The sequence below is a fragment of the Canis lupus genome, chromosome X (assembly GCF_011100685.1).
Source record: "Canis lupus familiaris isolate Mischka breed German Shepherd chromosome X, alternate assembly UU_Cfam_GSD_1.0, whole genome shotgun sequence".
NCBI lineage: Eukaryota > Metazoa > Chordata > Mammalia > Carnivora > Canidae > Canis > Canis lupus.
The window spans coordinates 90,016,781-90,031,638 of record NC_049260.1 but is presented as its reverse complement, the minus strand read 5'-3'; the positions used below and the strand labels follow the sequence as shown (position 1 = coordinate 90,031,638).

The following is a 14,858-nucleotide window of genomic DNA, read 5'->3' as shown; positions in this document are numbered from 1 at the left end:
AAGTTTTAACCTTCTTTACTGACACACACTATATATTACAGAATGGTATTCCAGCAGTTCCTATAGGCCACTGTGATCCTGTCTTTTGTGGGGTTGTGGTATCTGAGGCGGCCCCGTTATTCTACTGTTTCCATTCATCACAGTTCAGAAGAGGACAATAAGTGGCCACTTGGGAGCCATCTTTAAATCCCATACCATGAAATAACAAAAACGATGAAAACAAGCTGACACAGGAATGGGCACGAGCAAGCCATCGAAGGTCTGGATACAGAATTTGATTATACAAATGGAGAAACCAGAGGATGGATGAAGCGACATATTTTCTCCCAGTGATCCAGGTAAAAAAACAGGAATGGTACTCCATTCTAAACCTAGTCCACCAATTATGCTTTCTGCAATCTCTACAGCATAAGTCATTTTGCTTTGTGTTTGAAAGACAGATGGTCTTTGGTGTTCAGTGACACTTTATGAAATCATATTTAGAACGTGGATGAAAACTGAATTGGAATCCAGAGAGTACTTCCAGGCTTTGTTGTTTTGTTTTCCACTTAGTTGAAAGCATATTCATTGAGCATGTGGATAAGGTCTCTCAGATGGTGATAGCTGAGAAATTAGAAGGGACATGTCAGTGATGAGAAGTTCTGGATGTACTTATGGTACAAAGACTATATCGAATATTTCATAGAATATAGGATATCAGAGTCAGAAATAGTCTTAGCAACTAATCCAACCTTCCAATTTACAATAAGGAAACTAACCTTTGGTGAGTTTAACTACCTCACTCAAGATTATATTTGGGTCAGAGACAAAAAATCTCAAATTAACTCAGAGAATACAACATACATATTTTTTGTTATGAATAAAATAGGAGAAATGTCTGAGAAAAAATATCTCAGTCTCATCTTTCCAAGAACTAATATATAAGAAGAGAAAATATTGTACAGAGGAGTAAAAAATTAATAATCAGTTTCACTTGAAGCAATTCTAGAAATATAACCTGATTTATGTGACATTTAAATATTGGACCCATGTTTTCAATATATTTCACATAAATTCACTTGAAATCCTTTAGTTAATAATTTTTATTCATTTATATATTTAAAATCAAGTATGACTTCTAAGTGAATATGAAAGAGCTTTGTAAACTATAAAGTATGATATAAAAGTGGGTTATTAATAACAGTAACATTTTGCAAATTGCATTTTTTTCCTATTTTTCAATCCACATTATATTGTTACAACTATTTTTGCAGTAATCTGCATTAAGTAAATAGAATGGTTTGTAAGTCATGAAATCTATTACTCAAAACTCCATCTAAGTGTTAATATGTTTAGACACTAATTATATTTTTATAATCAATTTTTTAACTTATTCTATATTTTACCCCATATGTAATGATATTGATGTACCCTATCCATTGGCCTAGTTTATACTTTCTTTCCTTTATTATTACTCCAAAACAGGAAGGCAACATTATGCAAGCATCTGGGTCCCAATGCATCTCTGGAAATCTTTCTTAAATTTGTATATTCTCAACACCATTTTCTAAGAACCAGGGATTCACTCAGATTTATACAGAGATCAGGGATCAGTGTAACTGGAATTGAAATCCCTTATAACTTATCCCCTCTTTCAGCATTTTTATCCTTCTTTGAAGCAAAAATAACCATCTGAAAATCACTGAGAGGCATGGTTTACATCTAGCATTTCCATTTGCCTCACACTAAAACTTCATTGTGCAGAGAAAATGTGACTTATTTATTTTATTTACAACCAATCTGGCCTTTTTCTTGATTCCCCACCCTCTCATTGGTGGGGGTTAAAATTAATGTCCAATTCAGTTTAAACCTTAGTCTGATCTAAAATTAAACAGTCACTTTAGAAAATGTTCAGATTCTCTCAGTGAACAGCTTAGTTTCTAGGGCAGCTTCCCTTCCTCCCTGCTTCTCTCCTGGCTGAACTGTAGTTTTAGGGGGAAGAGGGATATGGCTTATGTAGTGTCACGGCAGAGGGAATGTGGGGACCCTCACATGTCAGGTCCTTGACCTCTGTTCTCTATGCTGATATCCATTGCCCACCTGGCTGCACATTGCTGTGTGCACTCAGAGTCAAAAATATGACTAATGTAACTGATGATCCCCATCTCTCTTTTGCTTTATTCAGAGCTGGTACCATTCCTGATAAAGTCAAAGTCACCTTGAGGGACATGGGTGGCTCAGTCGGTTAACCATCTGCCTTCAGCTCAGGTCATGATCCTGGGGTCCTGGATTCAAACTCTGCATTGGGCTCCCTGCTCAGCGGGGAGCCTGCTTCTCCCTCTGCTTGCTGCTCCTTTTCCTTATGCTCTCTGTCAAATGGATAAATAAAATCTTTTTTTAAAAAAAGTCAAAGTTGGGACGCCTTGGTGGCTCAGTAGTTGACTGTCTGCCTTTGGCTCAGGTAGTGATCCAGGGATCCTGGGGTCGAGTCCCACATCAGGTTCCCTGCAGGGAGCCTGCTTCTCTCTCTGCCTATGTCTCTGCCTCTCTTTCTGTGTCTCTCATGAGTAAACAAAGAAAATCTTTTTTAAAAAAGTCAAAGTCACCTCAATTTGTGCTAGCTGTTTACTCCTCATTCTCTGATGTGGGAGAGCTTGGTTCTTGTCTCATAGAGTCAAAGAATGAATCTCACAGGCAAAGGGGAGTAAAGTGATAGAAGTTTATTAAGCAAGGATACAGAGAAACCTCTCAAAAGTGAGAGGGGTCCCAACGGGTTGCCACTGAAGGTTTTTTGGCTAGTCATTTTTTAAAAGATTTTTTTCATATATTTATCCATGAGAGACACAGAGAAAGAGGCAGAGACATAGGCAGAGGGAGAATCAGGCTCCCTGCAGGGAACCTGATGTGAGACTCAATCCCAGGACACCCAGATCACACCCTCTGCCAAAGGCAGAGGCTCAACCACTAAGCCACCCAGGTCCCTTTGGCTGGTTTTTTACTTAGAAACTGACTAGGGAGTTTATGGCCTTGAGATTCTTGTTCCATCTTGGGTGAATGACGTACTGCTTTCTGAGTCTAATGAGTCTCTGTGATTACATTGTAGCCATCAAAGAAAGATATTCCCTAATATTTGGAGCCAGGTAGCCGGATCTACTTCCTTATCTCTGTTTTTGTTGCATCTCAGTGCCCTTGGGATTTATGGGAGCCTGACTCTGGGGCCCCCCCTTTATCTCTGCCTAGCCCTGTCTGTCCCTTACTCATTCCTCCCCCTGGAATAGTAACCTTAACTGCTGTTAGGGAGTGGGACGATGACTGCTCTGGCTTCTTGAGGCTGGAAAAGGACAGTGTGAGGGGTCGGCAGTCAGGGTATTCTCAGAGGTATGTCAAGAGGTCCATGGTATGGCTCCCAAGAGATGTTGGAAGGCATGAGGAGACACAGGCTCCAACAAACACAGAAAGAAAGTCAAAATCCAACAATTAGTTCCATCAGTATAATGGCATCTCTGAAATATTGACCCCAGTTTCCAGGCCAATCAAATAATCCTGGAGAGACTCTGATTTTGTCCAGTTGAGCTCGAATGTCACTTATTAGTTGTGAGATCTTATAATAATTGTTAGTTATATTAAAACAGCACATGTGTGGAAACTCTTTAAAACCTAAGTGATGTTGAAGTGGTAAGTAATCAATAGTTGCCCGATTTTCTAGAAATCCTGCCCTAACTTCACTTAGTTCTTGATTTAGAGCATCTAAGACTTGGGATGTATTGTTTAAGGTTCTGTTGAGCAAACAGTTTTATCTCATGATGTAAGACCTTTCCTAGTGCTGGGAGAGCCACGAGGGAGAGGGCTAAGGCTGCTGTTTCCCCATCTGATATGAGAACCACATTATCATTGCAATTGGAGGGTAAATGAGGCAGTTGTTGTTGATAACGGGTTGCTGGTGGTGAGAAGAACAATAATCCTAGTTTGCCTACAGTATATAACCCCGAGAATCATTTAGGAATGATATAATGGGCCATACTGGCACAAAGTAAGGCCCATCCTCTTGGTAGGTATAAGTCTCTAGTTGGCAACAGGAGTTGTAAGGTAAAGCTGCACTGGGTAGTAGGCTTATTGCAGGCTATGCATATGCAATTGACTGGGACTATATGTTTTAGACGGGGCCTGTACTGTAGAGAAGCTTGAAGCTGAGCAAGATTGTTGAGTCGTTAAATTTCTGCCTGGGTGGCCCCCACACCCACTAGGCTATAGAAAAGCAAACTTTGTGGGGAGTTACTGTTAGCAACACAAAACTGAGATTGCCTCATGACATTGAGAGCCATATGTATCTAAAACTTGGATGCAGTCAATAGTCTCATGGGGTTTGGGTTTATAGTGACCTCAGTGGGAAAGGAATTTTGTAATCAATATCGTGAGATCCTTTTTGTATTTTTACACAGGTGTATTTCTTGCATCTATTAAGTACTCGTAACCAGTTGTATGGTATAATTTTTATTTTGTTTGTGGAATTGATCTGTTAAGTTGGTGAAACTGGAAGTGTCGGCTGTTTTCTGTTCATAAATAACAGTATTTTCCTTTTTCTACATTATGGGGCCAACAGGCAAAGAACAGTTGAACCAGAATTGGAAGTTAAGGGTCCTCCCACAGTTATATTAATGACCTGGGATGTTAAAATAGAACATTCCGTCATAGCGCTTATATGTATATTATTGCATAATAAAAGTAACCCCAAAACCATGGCTTAGATTTACTTGCCTTGTTTTTTGACTAGTAAACGAAAGTCTTCTATAGGCTCACAGGAATAGGTTGGAGGATTACTTGCAGGACTATCGAGGTCTGATGTCCACTTCTTTTTTTTTTTTAATGTTTAACAATCTTTAAATCAAATGTGAAAGTTCAGTACAAGCCATTTGTAGGGCTTGGGAGTTGATCTTTTAAAAACAAGAATGGAGGAGCGCAACAGAATGATCTTTCCACTTTTCTTCAGAAACTTTCAAGGAAAAGATAGATCATACGGCCATAAAGATCCATTTAGTCATACCCACTTTCTCCCCTATCAATAGTCTTTCACCTATTCCATAATCTTAATACACATTCCTGAAGGAAGATTTACAGTTCAGCTTGCTTACATAACCATTTAAAAAGACTTAGCACCAGCTTGATTCCTATAATGCCAAACAAATCAAATAATGAAACTACTTCAATATGAATTTCTTCTTTTTATTTTTATTTTTTTAAAGATTTTATTTATTTATTCATGAGAGACACAGAGAGAGGCAGAGACACAGGCAGAGGGAGAAACAGGCTCCGTGCAGGAAGCCTGACGCAGGACTAGATCCCGGGTCTCCAGGATCACACCCTGGGCTGAAGGGGGCGCTAAACCAGGGAGCCACCCGGGCTGCCTTCATTTCTTCTTTTTAAAACAAGAGGGTACTTATATGTAGAAAGCAATACTTAGCCTACAGATACATTTCCCAGAAATGGCATGTGCCGTTCAAAGGCCTAGACATGCTCATGCTTTCAAAGTGCATAGCCTAATATGTATAGAAGCATGAATGGCAAAGTTGAAGATCCATATTATAACTATATTTTCTATTTATTCGAAGCACAGTAAAAAAAAATGGTACACTTTGGAAATTCAGTGGCACAGGGTACACTGCCATCACTTGAGGGACATTATACAAGTAAAAAAAAAAGGAAATAAAGAAAAAAATTCTCCTGTTTGAAACACTGCATTACATAATTTTACCTGCCCAAACAGACCATTTACAAATATTAGGTCAATAAACTGCTAACATCCATAAAAAGGTAGCTTTTTCTTACTAAAATGCAAGAATTTAAAAGATTGGTATCTAAACAAGAAAAGACAAAAAGAAACTGGAATGAAAACCTAGATATCACATCTAAAATTGGGGCTTTTTGTTTGGGCCTTTATACTCTTCTCTCCCTCTACCATATCCTGCTGGAGTCCCAGGCCCCATTCCTCTAGGACCCTGTCCACCTACAGGTTCCACACCTCCCTGCCCAAAGTGCTCAGTAGGCATGTCGCTTCCCATCATGGAACCGCTCATGGTTGCTGGTGGGACTCCAGGATTAGCTTCATAACCTATGCCACCACCACCACCTTGAGGTGGAAATTTCTGGCCTCCTGAACCATAGGGATCTCCCATGTTCATTGTTCTTCCACCACCCATTCTCATGTCTCTTTCTCTTGGATCCATGTAGCCCATCCGGCTATAACTTTCCTCTCTTTGGCGTCTCATTTGTTCTTCCATCTCACGCTGCCGAATCATCATCTCTTCTTCCCTTCTACGCCGTTCTTCTTCTTGCTTTAGTTGCATTTCTTTGCGTTTCTGCATTTCTTGATTGTGAAGTTCTTCCATGCGTCTTAATTCTTCCTGGCACCTCATCAGATTTTGACGCAAAAGATTTGCCCGATGCTCATGATAGGCATCTTCCATTTCATTTTCCAATTTGTCTTTCGCATCTTTCATGATTTTTTCAACTTGTTCCCTTTGCTGTTTTTCCATTTCATCCAGGGACTTCCATCGCTGAGAATATTCATACTCAAGTGTGCCATACTGGGCAAAACGAGGAGGCATTTCTCTCTCATTTTGGTACATTGGATTCCTCTGTGCAAGTTTTTCAGGAAGGCCATCTTCATCATCTAATTGTTCAAGTGGTTCCACAATGACTGGACGAGGCATTGTTGTCAGTAAGAAAACACCTTTGCCGCATCTTTCAAATGCTTTTCTTGCCGCTGGTTTAGAAGCAAATTCAACAATGCCTTTCCCTGTAGATCTCCCACGATCATCCACAATTACAACAGCCCTCTCAATAGGACCAAACTGGCTAAAGGCTTCTTCCAAGAGTTCATTGGAAACATAAGGTGAAAGATTTCGCACGGACAGGGCAGCAGGATGTGTGGCAAAGCGAACCCGAAGCTGCCTACCCCTCATGGGTGTATCATCGAGTTCAGCTTTGGCAATTTCAGCCAGTGCCCTAGATTCAAGTTTAATAAGCCCGAATCCTTTGCCTTTGTTGATAAAAACTTCTCCTGGTTCTCCGTATTTAGCAAAGAGTCTTTTGAGTTCATCCTCTGTGATATCAGCAGGCAGATTCCCAACAAACAACCGACAGCGCTGAGTGTAAGTTTTCTCTCCAGGCCTCCTCAGGAGGGACAGGCTGGCTTTGAACCCCTCCGAGTGCACCTCCTCCTCGCTGCGGCCGCGGGGCGGGGGCCCCTGCCGGTGCTGCTGGCCGTAGGGCGGGTGGCGCTGCCCCCCTCCGCGGGGCTTCCCGCGCCCGCCACCCCGGTGCCACGGCGTGGGGAGGCCGCCGGGAGTCCTTAGCCCCGGGCCGCCTGGCATTGTGCCGCCTTTCGGGCCTCCGGGGCCTGGGCCCTGTTTAGGTCCGGGGCCCGGGCCCCCTGCAGGTGGAGGCGGCGGGTCCCCGGCCTGGGGCGGGGTGGTGGGGACCCCGCCGCACGGCGGCGCGGTCTGGGGCGCCCCTGGGGGCGCCGAGGTGACTGCGGGCAGCGGCGGCGGCCGCGGGGTGGGTCCGGGGCCCGCAGGGGCCCCCGACGTCGGAGGAGTGGCGGGCCGTGCCGAGCCGGAGGCCGGCGGAGCGCTGCCCTCTCCCGGAGCCGGCCAGGGTCCCTGAGCACCGACGGGCTTGGACGGGGCCTGTGGCGGCGGCGGCGGCTGGTACGGAGGTGGTGGCGGGATCGGGGGCTTGGGGCCGCCCTGGCCCGGGCCGGGCCCCATGGGTCCCCGGCTCTGATTGAGGCCCATGCCGGGCGGCGGGGAGCGGAAGTCGTGGAGGCCACCGCGGCCGCGGCCTCCTCCGCGCCGGTGGAAGCCACCGCCGCCCCGGCTCCGGAACGGGTCCCGAGACATGAGTGTGATCAAGGGGCAGTCGAGGCAGAAGCAGAGAAGTCGCTCGGGGAAGTAGAGGCCACCTTGCTTCGCACAAGATGGCGGATGACACCGGCCTGATGTCCACTTCTTAATACAGGAATGGTGAAGCCAGGATCCAAGACCTGAAACTTTGACAGCAGTTGGAGTAGAGAGAATGACAACATATGGTCCCTCCTAACACTAGATCCCCCGGTTGATATTTGGAGATCCTTTTTCCCCGCGGCTGTTTATTGGATCTAGCCTGAACAGCATTATAATTACGAGGTATCACTACAAGTAGGAGAAAACTTGTCTCAAGAGATAAGGGCATCCCCCAGTAAACCATCCAATCTCATCATAAAGTGAGATCATCCACTATTTACACAAGCCCATAGGTAACCTCATGCAGTGGGGTATGCTCTGGCTCTAAAGGAGCGATTTTGTCATCCCAGCCATACTGAACTGATCAAAGTGCGAGTTGAGTTATATAATTGCTGGGGAATGAATCCCATTTTTTTTAGTTGTTTAAATAATCATTATACCCATGGGGTCCTGTTATTATCCCATAGAAAAAAAAAGTATAGAGTATCTTGTACATGAGCAATTGTATAGAAATACAAAAACTATTTCTCTGAAGTTTACCTCAAGTAGTCTAGCTTAGGCAAACAGCATTCATTTAAAAACCATCAGAGCTATAATTTACCATCTGCAAGGATGTGTTATTAAAACATAGTTTCCCTCTATAATAACTCTCATTTTTTTTAAAATCAGAGGTAGCCAAATCAGGACTGACCTGTCTGTAAAACGAGTCCACTTTTAACAAACTTGGCCTGATTATTTACATACACTCAGCAAGAATAATGATTGATCATATAGATCTTTTAGAATCTGCTTTGCTGGAACAGTTTTATAAGGAATCTCTAGGTTGAGCTTTTAGTAGCCTCACCAGGCCAGAAGCCAAGCCAAGTACTTGCCATCAGACATACCGGTAGATGTGGGTGGATTCCTCTTCACAAGGTCCCCAAAGTATCCTGACGTTCCTGCACCTGCCAGGAAGTGACATTCTTTACTTACCTGGTGAGGCTGCTGGGAACTCTGGAAGCAAGGTATCAGGCCACCATTTCCAAGGGGCTTTGTGACTCCATGTTTCATTAAGTCAAACTTAGTTTCTTAAAGCTGTTTGGTCATATCTGAGTCTATGCATGTCTCTCAAATAAGACATCCCAGTCAAACCCTTGGTAAAAGAACCAGTATTTTCAGTGGTGTCCTGTTTAAAAGAGCAGATTCTTATTGAACTTATGCAAATGACTATGAAAGAAAGAATACTTACTGAGACCTGTTGAATTTCAGAGGGTTCAATTAGAGAGAAAAGTCACTGCTTTATTTTATTTACAAATGAATACTTTATCGCATTTCTGTAAGTCATAGATATCTTAGGTTTTCTTAACCTGGGAGAGCAAACATCAGAGAACCAGTAGTGTTTCAAACAAGAGTCACAAAACTATAATTATCCTTTTGGTTTACTTAGTGCCATGTTACTATTTTTCTTTAATTTGAATGCAACTTTGTTAGTTCTGGAAATTCTTACCCATTTCAGTTTTGATCTTAAAAACCTCAAAACCTTGTATTTGTCCTAAAGATCCTTTATATGAACCTCCTTGGAGATGAAACTCATTTTCCGAGAGAATGAGAACAACTATAAATGATAAAGCCTTAGAAATGGACATGGTTAATAATCAGATATGAGTTCATTATGATGCAATTGAGAAGGAAACTCAGTTATTTCTGTGACACATAACATTTCAGCGATCAAAATATCAAGTGATGACCTTATATTAAAACTTTAGGAATTACATATCATCTCTAGAATAGTTACAGCATTTACCCAAATGTAACCTAAGGCTTATCATTTGCTCAACAGTAATTTCAGAGTAACTTAATATGCCAAATAAAAGGCCTAATGAGTCAAAAAGTCTCCATTTACAATTTAAATCTTGGGAAGTTTGTTAAAACCTTAGAAAGTTTTAAAGCACATTCCTAAATACGATTAGGGATGTTAAATGCCTGATAAAGGCAAAACATAGAAACTAGTTTTTCTGGGCTGGCAAAGAGAAAACAACTGTTTACATTTTCTTATCAAGGGAAGGCCAACAATTCAAGAAAACTTGTCTTTTCAAACAGAGAGAAAGCAGACTTTTAATCTTATAGCTGTGTATTTTTAAAAACCCTTCATTTTAATCTTAGTCTATCGTCACCACATCTAAAATACCTTTCCAAAGATTTCCCTTCACAAACCTTCAACAACTTTCTTTTACATGCTGATTTTGTTCCAAGCCATTTTTTTTTCAAACAACCAGTCTCATTTAGGACCAAATTACCTTCTTTTACCTTTAAGAAAAATGCATTTCCATTTATTATATCTTTTTTATATATTTCCACCCTTTCTACATACAGAGTTGTTTCCCTTATTCTCCATCAGTCTTAATTACATTAGCAGGATTTAGTCTTCAGGGAAAACTAAGTAGTAACCAATTGTGAACTATTATATCAAAACTCTTTATAAGACAAATTTATGAATTTATTAAGCATGAAGCATGTTTACCAACAGACTCAAATATCCTTAGTTTCTCTGCAATAAGAAGTTAAAAGCACAAACCTATATCCAATAATAAATGCTTTAGGACTTTATCCTATTTGAAAAAGACTTAGCTATCCAGTGAATTCAATCTCAATTACCATTCAAGCTGAACTTTAAAGTTTTCCATTGCCAAAACCTTTGAAGCTATCTTAACAATTACCTATGAAAACTTTGAGACAGACAAGATAAACCATCATTTTAAGTCATCTTTTTGCTAACAAATTACAACAGAGCTAACCGGAGCTTATTTGACCTCTAGCAAACCTTGATAGAATAAAAGCTTTATATTTAATGCTGATAACTTTAAATATATGTCTATCATATCAAATGAACAAACTTAAATTAATTTACATACTGAATATATTTCCCCTGGGTCCACTTTTAAAATTCAGTGTGTTCCCCATTTGTCAATTGTTACCTGAGACACTGGTGGGGAAATCTGAAGTGAGCAGTGTATGCAAGTGGCACCCAAAGTGGTGCAGAAACAGAAGCAGGGGGAGGGGAGACAGAAAAGGTGAAGTGCAACCAGAAAAAGGGTTCCCAGTTCTAAAGCTCATCCACTTGGACAAATGAGCAAATGCCATGTTCTTCCACCAATGAGTGGAATTAGGCAGTCCACGTCAGGCAGGAGAAGATGAGGAACTTCCACCAAACAAAGAGAGTTTCGGCAGCTGCTTGGGAATATTCCTTAACGTCCCCATCCTGAACTAGACTAACCACAATTGGCTCCAATGATACCCATTAACCTAGGAAATAAATGAGGGAGAAGCCCCCACATCTATTAGGAGGAGGGGCAGTGAGAGGGTCATCATCCCCTTCGCTAGGGAGGGCCTGTGTTTCCTCCGATTGATCCCATGGAGGCCATACAGTGTTACAGGAGCTCAGACCTTCCCTAAATTTTGCAATCCAAATAGTTTCCAGTGGGTTAAAAGACACCTCAAGGCAGAGGCTTTGGGAACTGAAGAAGAGACCGTGCCTTACCGTGAAGGTCATTTTACCTTGCCTTGAAGAACCCACTGTTTTTAACCCATGGAAAATGCTAGACAAGTTTTACAAGGGGGGAATTACTCAATTTTGCAGTACCCAATCCAGAGGGGTCCCTGCAGAGGATGGTTTTCTTCCCTTCCCACAATCCTGGTAGGAGTCAGTTACCCCATACCTGTTATAGGGAGGTGACTGTGCAGGTGCCCCTACATATTAGCTCTCCCCTGTGAACCAAGGTGCCCCCTGGTTCACCTACCCAAAGTGAAAGAGTGGCTTAACATCTTGGGTTGAGGAGGGATCAGGCTGGCGGGAGCAGTTGCCACTCCTACCCATCCCTGACCTGATCCTCCTTGTCTCATCTGGATTTGCCCCAAAAAGTCTGGCCTAATCATACAGTTTAGCAAGGTTAATAGTTTAAACTGTGATATTCTTTTTATTTTATTTTTTTAAAGATTTATTTATTTATTTATTTATTCATGATAGACAGAGAGAGAGAGAGAGAGAGAGAGAGGGAGAGAGGCAGAGACACGGGCAGAGGGAGAAGCAGGCTCCATGCAGGGAGCCTGACATGGGACTCGATCCCGGGACCCCAGGATCATGCCCTGGGCCAAAGGCAGGCGCCAAACTGCTGAGCCACCCAGGGATCCCCTGATATTCTTTTTAGAAGGCAAAGAATGCAAGCGAAATACTTAGGGTGTCTCAGTGGGAAGCGTGTGCTGCTTGTGGGTGAGGCTTCCCCAGGATGTGACCCCCAGGGCCGGTCTCCATCCTTTTACATGTCTCAAAGACCCCAAGGCCACCGAATAGTAACCCAAGGGCAGGTTCAGAGCACTGGATTGCCAGTCCTATGTGCGCCCTCTGGATGAACCTTAGACTAGCAGGGAATCCTAGAAATGACCTCATTCTTCAGAGCTCTCCTGCCAGAGCCCTCAGCCCTTGGCCCTGTGAATTCGCTTGCATTCCTAGCCCCCTGGTGCCTGAGCACTCAGGCTAATTATAAGCCAATTTGAATTAAGTTTCCTCGCCTTACCCTTGGTGGTTATTCTGTTCCTACACCTGAGGTCCCATTTGCAAGCATGGCCCCACTATAGGGAAAGTCCCTGAGGCTGGAAAAGCAGAAAAAAAAAGCCAGAGAATGGCAAGAGGAACTGGATAGGGTTAGGCCAGCATTCCTTTTTTTTCTTTCTTTCTTTTTTAAGATTTTATTTATTTATTCATGAGAGAGAGAGAGAGAGAGAGAGAGAGGCAGAGACACAGGCAGAGGGAGAAGCAGGCTCCATGCAGGAAGCCCGATGTGGGACTCGATCCTGGGTCTCCAGGATCACGCCCTGGGCTGAAGCTGTGCTAAACCGCTGAGCCACCTGGCTGCCCCCAACATTCCTTTCTTTTGGGGAAGGGGGATGGACCAATCCTCTCTCCAGAAGCCTGTCACCTGAGTCTTAAGACTGGAGGCCATGCTATTCACCTTTAACTGGCTGACAGGTGCCCAGTTTTGCTGTTTGTTAAAAGAAGGGGTTATTTAAGGGAGTTAAATCTCCCAGGAAAGAAAAAGAAGAGTCCTCATTTACTCACCCTTTGATGGCAGTGATCCTGGGTTTAGGCACCAAAATGTTGTAGGAGAGCTTGGTTCTTGTCTCACGGAGTTGAAGAATGAATCTCTCAGACAAAGGAGAGTGAGCAAAGCGATAGAAGTTCATTAAGCAAAGATACAGAGAAAGCTCTCAGGAGGAAGAGGGGGTCCCTACAGGGTTGCCGCTGAAGGTTTTTGTGGCTGGCCTTTTATAGAGAACCTGACCAGAGAGTTTATGGCCTTGAGATTCTTGTGCCGTCTTGAGTGAATGACATGTCATTTTGGGTCTGGTGAGTCTCTGTGATTACATTGTAGCCATCAAAGGAAGATACTCCTTAACATTTGGGGTCAGGTGACCAGATCTACTTCCTTATCTCTGGGTTTGTTGCATCTTGGTGTCCTTGGCATTTATGGGAGCCTGACTCTGGGGCCTCCCTCTTATCTCTCACTGCCTAGCCCTGTCTGTCCCTTACTCCTCTCCATGTCCTCCACTGAGCCAACTAGCCCAGTGGTCCAGACCCAACCCGTTCTACTGGGACACGTTTTCCTGCTTTGGAGGGTCCACAGGCAGTGCCATTGACACTTAATCTAATATCTAAACCAATCAAACATAAGGTAACTCAGTAAAGCCAAATGCCAGGCGTTCAGTTTGCACAGCTAACTGATAAGGCATTAGTACCTCCCGTTAATGTAGGAACAGCCTGAGAAGATACTTCTCTCCAGAGTTGGAAGTGGGGAATAGGAGGAAGAATGCCGTCTGTCCTCAGGGTTACACTCACTATTCTAATATACTACTTGAGACTCACAGTGTGATTGTTATTTGTTTAGTGAGTACCATTGGACTCCTTGTCATAATCTCCTGAGGCCAGAAAAATGCAGCTCTTTTTTTCTTCTTCCTGTATGCGTATTCCCTCTGCCGAACTCTGTGCTAGCCTGGCCCTTAATACACTGAAGGAGGAAGAGAGAGAATCTACGATACAGCTGTTTGGATTGCAAGGCTTTTTTGCCTGTATGATCAGATTTTTTTTTTTAAGTTTTTAAGTCTTTTTCTTTTTTAAGCTTCCATTTGAAAAAAAAAAAAAAAAGGAGCACGAAGTATATAACTTCAGGACAATACGGGAAAACATCTACCAGCCAAAAAGAATTGCAGTGAAAGAAAGTTAAGGGGTACCTAGGTGGCTCAGTCCATTAAGCATCTGACTCTTGATCTCAGCTTGGGTCTTGATCTCAGGATTATGAGTTCAAGCCCCACATTGGGCTCCATGCTTAGGATGGAGCCACTTTAAAAAAAAAAAAGGTTAAAGGAAGTAGAGAAAATATAGGGATATGTAGAAAGCAGGGGGAAAAAAAGATAGGAGAAATCATTCAAATAAATTACTGCAATAAACGTACAGTGACCTAAATCACCAATTAAAAGACTAATACTCTAATACTCTAATATTGACTTTTTAAAGACACAGCTATATATTTTTTAAAGATTTTATTTATTTATTCATAAGAGACAGAGAGGCAGAGACACAGGCAGAGGGAGAAGCAGGCTCCACGCAGGGAGCCCGATGTGGGACTCGATCCCATGTCTCCAGTATCAGGCCCTCGGCCGAAGGCAGCGCTAAACCACAGGGCCACCGGGGCTGCCCACAGCTATATAATTTTATAAAAGTAAGCTTAGATATAAAAACACATAAATGTCGAAACGAAAAGATTAGGAGAAAAACAACTTAAAAAAATATACTGATAGTCTATTTTCTTCTAGCTTTTGAGTCAGTTAATAAAATTGTTGCTGTGAAAG

General features: G+C 42.6%; 1 long non-coding RNA gene and 1 pseudogene across 2 annotated transcripts; both read right to left on the bottom strand.

The window, feature by feature from the left end:
- Positions 1-2,292: 2,292 nt before the first annotated feature.
- Positions 2,293-13,664, bottom strand: LOC111094817. 2 transcript variants are annotated; one of them, XR_005386408.1, is made up of 3 exons: positions 13,072-13,664; positions 8,864-8,923; positions 2,297-2,348 (listed from the first exon to the last, which is right to left on the bottom strand). It is a non-coding gene; the product is annotated as an uncharacterized LOC111094817 (long non-coding RNA). The 2 variants fall into 2 exon arrangements; XR_005386409.1 differs by lacking the exons at positions 8,864-8,923; positions 13,072-13,664 and adding an exon at positions 3,262-5,298 and having other exon boundaries at positions 2,293-2,348.
- Positions 5,883-7,877, bottom strand: LOC475340 (splicing factor proline and glutamine rich pseudogene; annotated as a pseudogene).
- Positions 13,665-14,858: the final 1,194 nt, after the last annotated feature.